Source organism: Aedes albopictus, chromosome 2 (genome assembly GCF_035046485.1).
Source record: "Aedes albopictus strain Foshan chromosome 2, AalbF5, whole genome shotgun sequence".
Taxonomy (NCBI): Eukaryota; Metazoa; Arthropoda; class Insecta; order Diptera; family Culicidae; genus Aedes; species Aedes albopictus.
In genome coordinates this window covers 291,081,132-291,090,935 of record NC_085137.1, presented here as the reverse complement: position 1 = coordinate 291,090,935, position 9,804 = coordinate 291,081,132, and the positions used below count along the sequence as shown (strand labels likewise).

Genomic DNA, 9,804 nt, shown 5'->3' with positions numbered 1-9,804 from the left:
AATGTCATATGCTTCTTTTTCCAAAAAAATGGCTTTCGACCAAATGTCCATTCGACCAAATGTCCGTTCGACCAAATGTACTTTCGACCAAATGTCATTCGACCAAACGTCATTCGACTAAATGTCTTTCGACCAAATGTCATAGATTCACAAGTCTACTGGTAGACGTATCGCCCAGCGATTCAACGCAGATTGGCCACGGCCTGGGGGTGCGTTGATTATAACAGAATAACAGAATAACAGAACCACCCTTTTCCACACCGGTAGCAATCAAATCAGTCACCTTGATTCGTATCGGGAGGGCTGTCATATTCCCATATAATTTTTAGCAGCGCAACTGTCCCGCTACTATATTTGGTCACCCACCCATAGCGCTACTATTTTGCGAGCGCATCCAGCAGCGACCGGTAAAGTTTGCTGCAATGATGGAGGGCTGCCAAACGGGGTATAGAAGCGCACCGTTAAAGGGTGCGTTACAGGCGTTAGCCCGTGAGCACGTTTATAAAATTCCATTCATGCACGCTCAGATAAACGCATGCGTGTACGCTAAGAAAATGCAATACAAAATAAAACTAAGAATGTATCGCTTTTTCTACTCTGTCATCTCTGGATACTACAATTGGGTCAATAGACCAGTACCATAGGCACAAATCTTTCACCCATTATGTGGAGCGATTTGAAGTGATGTGTAAGCTAAATAAAGTTAATGCTGAGACGAAGCAATCTTGGTTTATTTCAGTTAGCGGAGACGAGGTTTTTAAGGAGATAAAACTGATTTTTCCCAAAAAAGATGTATGTGAAATTCCATACGACGAAATGATAAAGAAATTAAAAGCGCATTTCGACAAGGTAGAGCCTGCCTTAATGAATAGATACGAGTTTTACAACCTCCAGTTAGCCTAGTGGTTAAGGCTATGGATCGCCAATCCGGAGACGGCGGGTTCGATTCCCGTTCCGGTCGGGAAAATTTTCTCGACTCTGTAACCGTTGGTTCCAAGTTAAGCTTGTGGCTCCACCACAATTTTAGAATTTTTCCAATTCCTTTTCCCAGATTTCCCTTCCTACGCCCTTTGTAAATATTCCCCAATATACTTCGGGTCAGATACTCGCAGTTGGATTTGTGAGCGAATGAGTGGCTATATATTTTCTGTCATTTTGTGAGTGTTGCTTGATGTCGAGCAGTTTGAGAATCGGGGCAAAAGATTACCTCGCCCTTTTTGTACCCGCCGACAGATGGAGCACACCACAGTTATGCATTAGGGTGGGACGAAAAACGAGAAACATAAATGTTTATTATAAAAAATTATGTTAAACAATTGTACCGTATCCTATAAAAACCCCAGGCTTCAAAGCAGACATTCTCTTTTTGCTGCGAATACCGGGACGTTTAGTAGTGCGCGCGTGTGTAGTTTTTGTTAGAAAAATTTCGAGGTTAGTGTTAATTGGTAAAACCTCATTGTTAGTGGAAGTATTGTTAATCAGTCTTTTTTCTCTTTTGTTAGTGGTTTAGTCGTTTAGCCATGCAAGTTAAATAGTTAATTGTTAGTACGTTAAAAAGGTGTTAGTACGGCAACGAAGACAATGGGTCAGTGTGTTGAAAAATATGTTAATTGTTATCTTATTCTAAAATTTGTTAAAATTGTTGTAGTTCTTAATCGTTAAAATGCGAAACAAACAAGCAAGCAAACAACCAGTGTACAAAGAACATCGCATATAAAACAACAAGAAAAGGTAATTAAGTGGTTAAAATTGTGAACAAGAAGAATGTTGAGGTTTGTGCTGAGGACAGTGCGAAATTCTAATCTGTGATGGTTAGGTCCAAGCATTTGGGCCTTTTCTTTTTATTTGTGGCCTTTCTTCGCCAGAAAAAGGTCAAAACCACGACAGCGCACCCCCCCCCCCCCCCTCCCCCAGTGAAGTGCAGCAAAAACCCGCCATTGCACCCGCAAATACACGCAATAGGCCGGCGGACATCTCAAACCGCCATCTCATCGAGCGAACCAAGTCGGAGGACGCCAATGAGCCCGACATCGGTTCCCAAACTAGTCCATCACCAGTCATCAGATGAGCGGCCTGATCACCCGCTCGTCCATCCCCGCAGCTCCGTCCAACCAGCAACCACCAGCAGCAGTTCCCAATCTGCCCACAACCTCCACTAAAAACCGCAAGTAAAACCACAAAACCATAAAGAAATGTGACGTCACAATAAAATTGTATATAGTAATTGTAAATAGATTGCCTGTCCTTTTAAAGAGTATATTTCTGTTTAATAGCATTTCCACTGCTTTTTGTATTTTGTTCGTCTTTCCGGGTTCGAAAGGAACCGCCAAGCCTCGACGTCCCAGTACTCCTCCATTTTGTTGAATTTTGTGTTTGAGTCTGGTGCGGTTTCATTTTGTTCCATCTCTTGTTCCTTTTTGTGTGTTCCCTTTGTTCACCATCGTAATTATATCAGTGCTCCTGTTCACCTCAGCACCTCCACTTGACGGTAAAGATAAGCCCCAAAATCACGCTCAACGACCCTGAAGATCCCTTACCACCCCAATCCCAGAGCTGCAAGGTTACAACTCCCTGGGCATAGTGTATCATTGTACTTGCCTCACAATATACAAATTCATGCAATGGCAGGCAAAGAAAGCCCTTCAATTAATAACTGTGGAAAAGCTCTAAGAACACTAAGTTGAAGCGAGGCAGGCCAAGTCCCAGTGGGGACGTCGAGCCATAAAGAAGAAGAAGAAGAACCGTATACAAAAACCAAATGAATCAGCCGAAAATTTTGTATTGGCGGTGAAATAATTAGCTGAAAATTGCAATTTTAGGGAGTTTAAAGATGAGGCAATTCGTGATAGATTGATTATCGGGCTGCGAGATAAAGATCTTAGAAAGAAGCTTCTTATGGACGATGACGTGAATCTTGAAACAGTTGAAAAAAACCATTATAACAAGTGAGAAGGCTGAGAGTAGGGCAGGCCACATTGAAGATTTCGGCGAGTCTAGTAAAGTGTTGTCGGTGAAGGAACGTTTAGGTAGGCGAAATAACGAATATGAGCGCAGAAAAGACATGGATAGACCTCGTTATCGCAGTTGGAGCCACGATCGTAGTAGAAGCAATGATCGTAACAGAAATTTTGAGTGTACCAGAGCTAGGGAAAATGACTGGAGCAGAAGTTACCGAGATAATCGTTCAAAACATATTCACAATAGTGCAGTGTGCAATTACTGTAAACGAAAAGGGCACATTCGTAAAAATTGCTACTTTTTGCAAGGCAACACACGGGGAAAGTCGGTTAACTTTGTGGACGATAAACAGGAGCAAGTAGAAGCGGTGGCTACGGATAAGTTTGATAGAATGCGAGCTAACGAGTCTAGTGATGAATCAGAGATTAGTTGTATGATGATAGCTAACGTTATCAAGGCTAACGAACCGTGTCTAATAGATGTTTTGGTACAAGACTGCAAAATTTCTAGGGAAGTTGATACAGGGTCGGCGGTGGCTGTTATAAGTGCAATTTTATACAAGCGATTGTTCCATCACCTCCAGATTTCTAAATGCAACAGAAGATTGGTTGTAGTTAATGGTTCCAGTATTGCAGTGTTAGGGAAAATTTCTGTAGAAGTAGAATTGAACGGCATGCGCACAGACAGAAGTTTAATCGTGTTGAATACCGCCAAGGACTTCACTCCGTTTCTGGGCAGGGATTGGTTAAAGGTGTTCTACCCGAATTGGAAGGATGGTTTTATGCAACTCCAAACAGTTAAAAATATTGGCATTACGGAAACTTCTGAACATGCGCTAAGTACGATTAAGAAAAAATATAGTAAAGTGTTTGATAAGGATTTAACTGTACCAATTGCAGGGTACGAAGCAGAACTCACCTTCAAATCTTCGCAACCGATTCTTAAAAAGGCCTATCAGGTACCATCTATATCTATATATATATAAAAATGCAGTGGCATACGTGGGACCGCGCATAACGTGCGAACGGAAGGTCCGATTTTGATCGTCTTAGTTTTGTTCTGTTAATTTTCATCCAAGGAAGGTTTATGAGGCAAAAAACATGGAAAAATTGAGAGTTTTTGAAAATCGGTCTTCCATACATTTTGTGATCGGGGACTAGGTCTTGGATAGAAACTTGAAACGTCAAAAAAAGCAGTAGGCAAGGCAAAGTTTGCCAGGTACAGCTAGTATAACATAAAAGACAAATTTTTGGTTCATCTAGATACACTCGAAAAGCAGGAAATTATTACACCCATCCAGGCGAGTGAATGGGCTTCACTAGTCATTGCTGTAGTAAAAAAAGATGGAGAAATACGAATGATTTTAGTTGGGAAGCATACAACGAATGCACACAGGTATCAACTGAAAGTCGCATACGAATCGAATAGAGGCAAAGTGAGGGTTCAGTGCCCGATGGAGCAACACTCTGGTACGAGTAAGCGAAGACGGACCTCGTTGGACGATGAAGAAGATTTCGAAGGCTTCTCAAACTCCCAGGATGATAGCGGCAAACCCAGGAAGAAGAAGTTCAGAGCGCGTGAACGAAGTCCCATCGTTACGCGTTCGAAGGATGCCCATCGTAGCTAGGCGTAACTCGTTGGAGCTAGCAGGTGTCAATCATTTGATTTCGGGGTTGTGAAATAGTCAATAGAAGAATTTATTGAATTATTGAAAAGCAAATAGCAAACAAGTTGCATTTGAATATGTTTTTTTATGATAAAGTTGTCTCTTAAGGGGGAAGAATTGTAATGACCACCCTATCCTTAGCGGTGTATTCGATGTTTAACAAATACAAAGAGCTGATATGCTAAACGAAATGAAAGAGGCTCATTCGAGCCTAAGCCGTTGATTCAGACGGAGCCAAATTCTAACTTCGCTTTTCCTTAGATATTACGTGAAAGATACTCTATTATATTAACGGTCCTAATCAGGGCAAAACCCTAAAGTACTTTATAAAAAGTGTATTCTTAAATAATACACTGAGAAAATAGCAAGTGAGTGTAATTCTTTGCAAGTGAGTGTTCCCATCCCTGTTCTCAGCTGAACAAAACCAACTGCTGAATAATAAGCTGAAATGATGCTATTTACATTGTGAATAAGCCAAAATGACTCGTATGTGAATAGCAATTTAATTACAAGCTTAACCAACGTCAGCAATTTTTGTTTGTTCGATTTGCGCTTACTAGCTTTAATGTAAGCTGAAGACGAACTTTTTTAGGTGTTAAAAAGCTTATGTTCCACAGTTTTCGTTGGCTGATTATTGTGGTTTACATAAGTTGAACAAATGCTTTTGATGTTTAATACTTAACCTTTCGGGACGCGCGCCATCAAGCAACCGAAACTGCACCGCGCTCGCGCTGTATACGACGAGCGAGGATTTTTGGTAGTGTTGTACTTTTCACAACAGCGCGCGCGCTGAAGGGTTAAGCTATTGTAGATACGTTCAATGATGGTTTAATAGTAAGCTATATAAACGGATTTATGATTTATTTGTTTGATTATCACTTTTCGATTGAACAACAGGTCAAAGTGATAATAATTGACCAGTTCCTCATTGTTCATGTATTGATGTTTGTAGCACACCAATGCAAAATATTTAAAACGTAGCAATTTCAAAGTTGTAGACAATCACATATATATTTTTTTTTAATAAATATTTTCCATAAATCTGAATAATGATCTTTGACAGCTTTGCGAAGATGCTTCGTTCTTAACGAGCAACTTCCCAATTCCAAGATGGCGTAGATGACAAGACATGCGACGGGTGATTGGGAGATCGCGAGTTCAAATCCCAAATTGAACATTTTTAGAAGAGCTTGTAAGTTATAAATGCGTTTAGATGAGACAATTAAACATGTTTGGATTATAATTGCATCTCGTACGTCAATTTGTTTTTGTTTTCAGCAGGTTAACGGAGCTGAATACAAGTTGAATATGAGGCTGACATAACACAGATTACTTCCGACCCTGGGCTTGGATTATATCTTCCAGGAAGCTTTGAGTTCAGGCATGTAGCCGATGTGCTTTGCAGTAATGATTGGAAGAGCTGAATGTATAATGAATGGCAAACAATTCTGTAAAAATTTGATCTTCAAGTCACCTGATATAGTTATACTGATCATGCTGCTGCAAAGTATATCGAACATTTGTCGAAGTCATTTATGTGCCGGGAAAATATAATTCCAAGTTGGTGAGAATATTACAAACTGAGGGTCAGACCCCTGAATGGGCAATGTGGGTTAGTGTATGGGAATGCCATTGAAGGTTTGTAATATTGTCCGAGGCTTTCGAAATCGAACAGGGCGCGTCCCCGGGTTGCGGAGAGGGGGAAAAGGGAGATTTTTCGCATTTGTACTGTAGTCAGCCAATGTGCTATTATCTTCTATGGTGTTGTAGTGCGAATAAATGACCTCATTCTATGGAAATTCGAACCTTGTAATGTATTGTTTATTAACTTAAATTTTCTAAGCTTGACAAGGTTTTGAAGACAAACATGAGATGAGAGAATTGCCTAATAGGAAAGTCACATCAGCAAAGCTTTTACATATGCAAATGCTATCCGGGGTCATGTCTAGCATTTAATATGTATGGCAATGACTGATTCTTACCTAGTAGGGGTACTACAAGACCACGAGAACAATTCGATTAAAGGCTTAATTGGGAATAATATATTTTCCAGAACTGAAGGGAATTTTTTTCCGGGGTGACTGGCGAGTCGGAGAGGGTAGAAGTTTCCGTTTGTTTGTTATAATTGACAAAATAAACAATCGGGCGCTTTTCTTTCTATGACTTGCTTGGCATTTTGTGGATTAGTTGTTTGACTATTGTTTTTCTTTTGGTTTTGTAAGGTATGCGATTCACTATTGAGCCTTAAAATTATTTTGCATCTGAATAGCATTGATAGTGTCAAGTCTGTACCAACACTATAATCCCACACCAAAATACCCTTTTCCTATCCCATGACGTTTATGTGGTCAGCAAAGACTATTCAGCCGTTACCACTCCTTATCATCGGCTTTGGACTGACTTGCGCTCTCATTGCCCCACCCAGTGTGTGGATTTTTATCGCGAACCACTGAATGGTCCATGCTCAGCAAGTGATACATTCGCGATTGTAACATTTCGTGAACCAACATGCTCAGGAACGCTCCTCGAAATGCTGATCATTCTCTTGTCCGGTTCGATACGAGAGCGCAATCAAGAGAGAAGATGCTCGATGACGCTAATGGAAGCGATGCATTCGGTAAGAATATTTTATTGCCATAATTCTTTTTTTATTGTGACTACACAACCTGCAACGTCGGGAATACAGTTAAATTAAATAGTAGTTCACGTTTTTAAAGCGAAAACGCATTAAATACTAATGAAAATAACGATTATTCACAGTTGCCCCCAGCCAACGATGAGAGATCATCGGTAAGTGTTACACTTAGCGATGCCCGTTCATCGCCGCAGCTTGTTTATATCGGAGTATCTTCTTTGTGTTCCTTCGTGAACCATGCGACTCGACGAGAGAACATACACCGCTTGGTAATTGAAACAGAACCAACAGAAGGGAAGAAAAACTGCCGAGTGGTTCACTGATCACTTTTTCGTCCTAACACTGGCCCCACCAAATGCTGCAAAATGAAAATGAAATGAATGTCAAAGCAATCAAACCTTGCTATTTCCACTTGGCATGGTTAGCATAAGTAAAAATCGAGAAACTGACAAATTCAAAAGCAGATTTTTGATGGGAGTGGCTAATCAAAAGTTTCGGTCCTCTTTAATACTTTATGCATTATTGTGGCCAGAGGTGTTGTTCTAGTTTTTTTAAGCTGTATTGTAAAGCATAAGCGGTGAACCATGGCATCCTTGTGCAAACTGAGGGACTCGGAATGTCGATCGACGACCGGGTATTGCTAGCAGATGCAGTGGAAAATTTGTCCTATTGTGTATCAATCGTCTTTTGAAAACGAGAAAAAGTGTCGGTGAAAATGTCAATTGGCTGGTAACCACGCTGGTATACCTATAGTGCTATGCCATTCGGCAGTTTAAATTTGAATAGTGAATAGTGATTTTTACAATTGGAAAAATTTGGTCTAACGTGTTTATATAGTTCGAAGAAGTTTATTTATGTGCGCGGACTCCAACATAAATTTTAGGTAATGGCTGGCATTTTAATCTTGCGTTTGAGAAGATAATAACCAGAGATTATTGATGATCGTGTTTCGGAAAGAGATTCTTTGCGTTTGTATTTTCATTTGTCGGATAATAATGGGGCGTGTGGGCGGGATCCGGGACAGTTGCGGAAAGTTAGTCCTCGCTGCACCTTTTTTCTGCCGTGTGACGTCGTTTTGCGCGTGTCTGTGGAGAAAAACGTGCTCTGTGAGATCTGTTGAACAATGCCAGGCAGTTGGAGACAAAGTGGGAGATGCCGGTTCTTCTCGAATTTGTTGTCGGGTTGGGCACAAGGATGAATATTGATTGGATATGGATATAAACTTTTGAAGAAATATTGAGGTTACCCGGTTGGAAGGAAGCTGCTTGTACCAAAAAGAATAGTGAAATAAACGTCCATTATCTCTGCAGAACTTTGGGAAAATAAACGAACAGTTATCCGTTAGTAAATGGGTTATTACAAGCAGATCAATACAGTCAGTGGACTACGCTACGCTGGAACTAGGTGAGATCTTTCTGAGATACACTTTTGTACTTTATATTGTTATATAACTACATATAAATTGAAAATTCGCTATTTTGCTGTCAAAGATATCAACAAATCACTTTTTCATGTTTTACGATAGTGACCCCAAACTTTTGGTCGATGGCATGAAGAGTTAATTTACTTAATAACTTTTTTTCTATATTTTTTAGCTAAGTTCTGTAAAAAGCAGTTGAAAGCTAATAGAAAATGGGTTATATTACCGCTCTCATCTTAAAATTTTGTCGACCCATTTTCCAGCGACACTGCCGTAAATTTTTATTCATTTTTTAGAAAATTTGGAAACTTTGGGTCAAGTTAACATAAAAAAATGGAAAAAGTTTGTTTTAAATCATGTTTTAAGTTTCTTTGACTTATTATCTCTTGAATGAGACCTAGGGTTTTGAAATCGGACGCAAATTGGCGAAGATATGGGCCTAAAAAAATGACATGTTCTTGAGGAGGTGACCCCAAACTTTTGATCGGGAGTGTAATTCCTTTCACTTAAGACGATGCACTAAGTCTAACAGCTTATTTGCATTTAATGGCTGTAATTGTGTAACGCTGATTTATTATATCTCAATATTGCTAGAAAAATAGGTTGGAGTGCTTGCCACTTATTTTGAAAATGGTCGCTATTTAAAGCAAATTGTTGTTCTTAATTCCAATCAGTATGTTCCTAACTCCGTTCACTTGTGTTCCTAATTCCGGTTATTCGATGTATTCATAAGATTGGCAAAATAATCATATTTTAATAGGCTGAAAACGTATCGAATGTCGTGTCAAAGTCGGGTCAAATTTTAACGAATGTTGAACCAATGTTGGGCCCACACCGCATAACTGTTGGGCCTATGTTGGGTTTGACGTGATCTACATATGACCATGCATGTGCAATGACCGGGAAGGAAATTTGCTGACAGACAAAACAATGGTGGCAGCCAGGTGGAAGGAGCACTTCGAAGATTTGTTGAATGGTAGCAGCGAAGGAGCACCCAGGAACAGGATTAACATAATGGATGACAGTCAAGCAGTGGAACCACCAACACTGGATGAGGTTAAAAAGGCCCTTAAGGAGCTGAAAAACAGCAAGGCTGCTGGGAAGGACGAGATCCCGGTCGAACTT

General features: G+C 40.1%; 1 long non-coding RNA gene across 1 annotated transcript; it reads left to right on the top strand.

Annotated features, from left to right (window-relative positions):
• The first annotated feature begins 981 nt into the window (after nucleotides 1–981).
• LOC134287127 (uncharacterized) lies at nucleotides 982–2,561 on the top strand. Its single transcript, XR_009997049.1, has 3 exons — nucleotides 982–1,431; nucleotides 1,503–1,585; nucleotides 1,649–2,561. It is a non-coding gene; the product is annotated as an uncharacterized LOC134287127 (long non-coding RNA).
• Nucleotides 2,562–9,804: the final 7,243 nt, after the last annotated feature.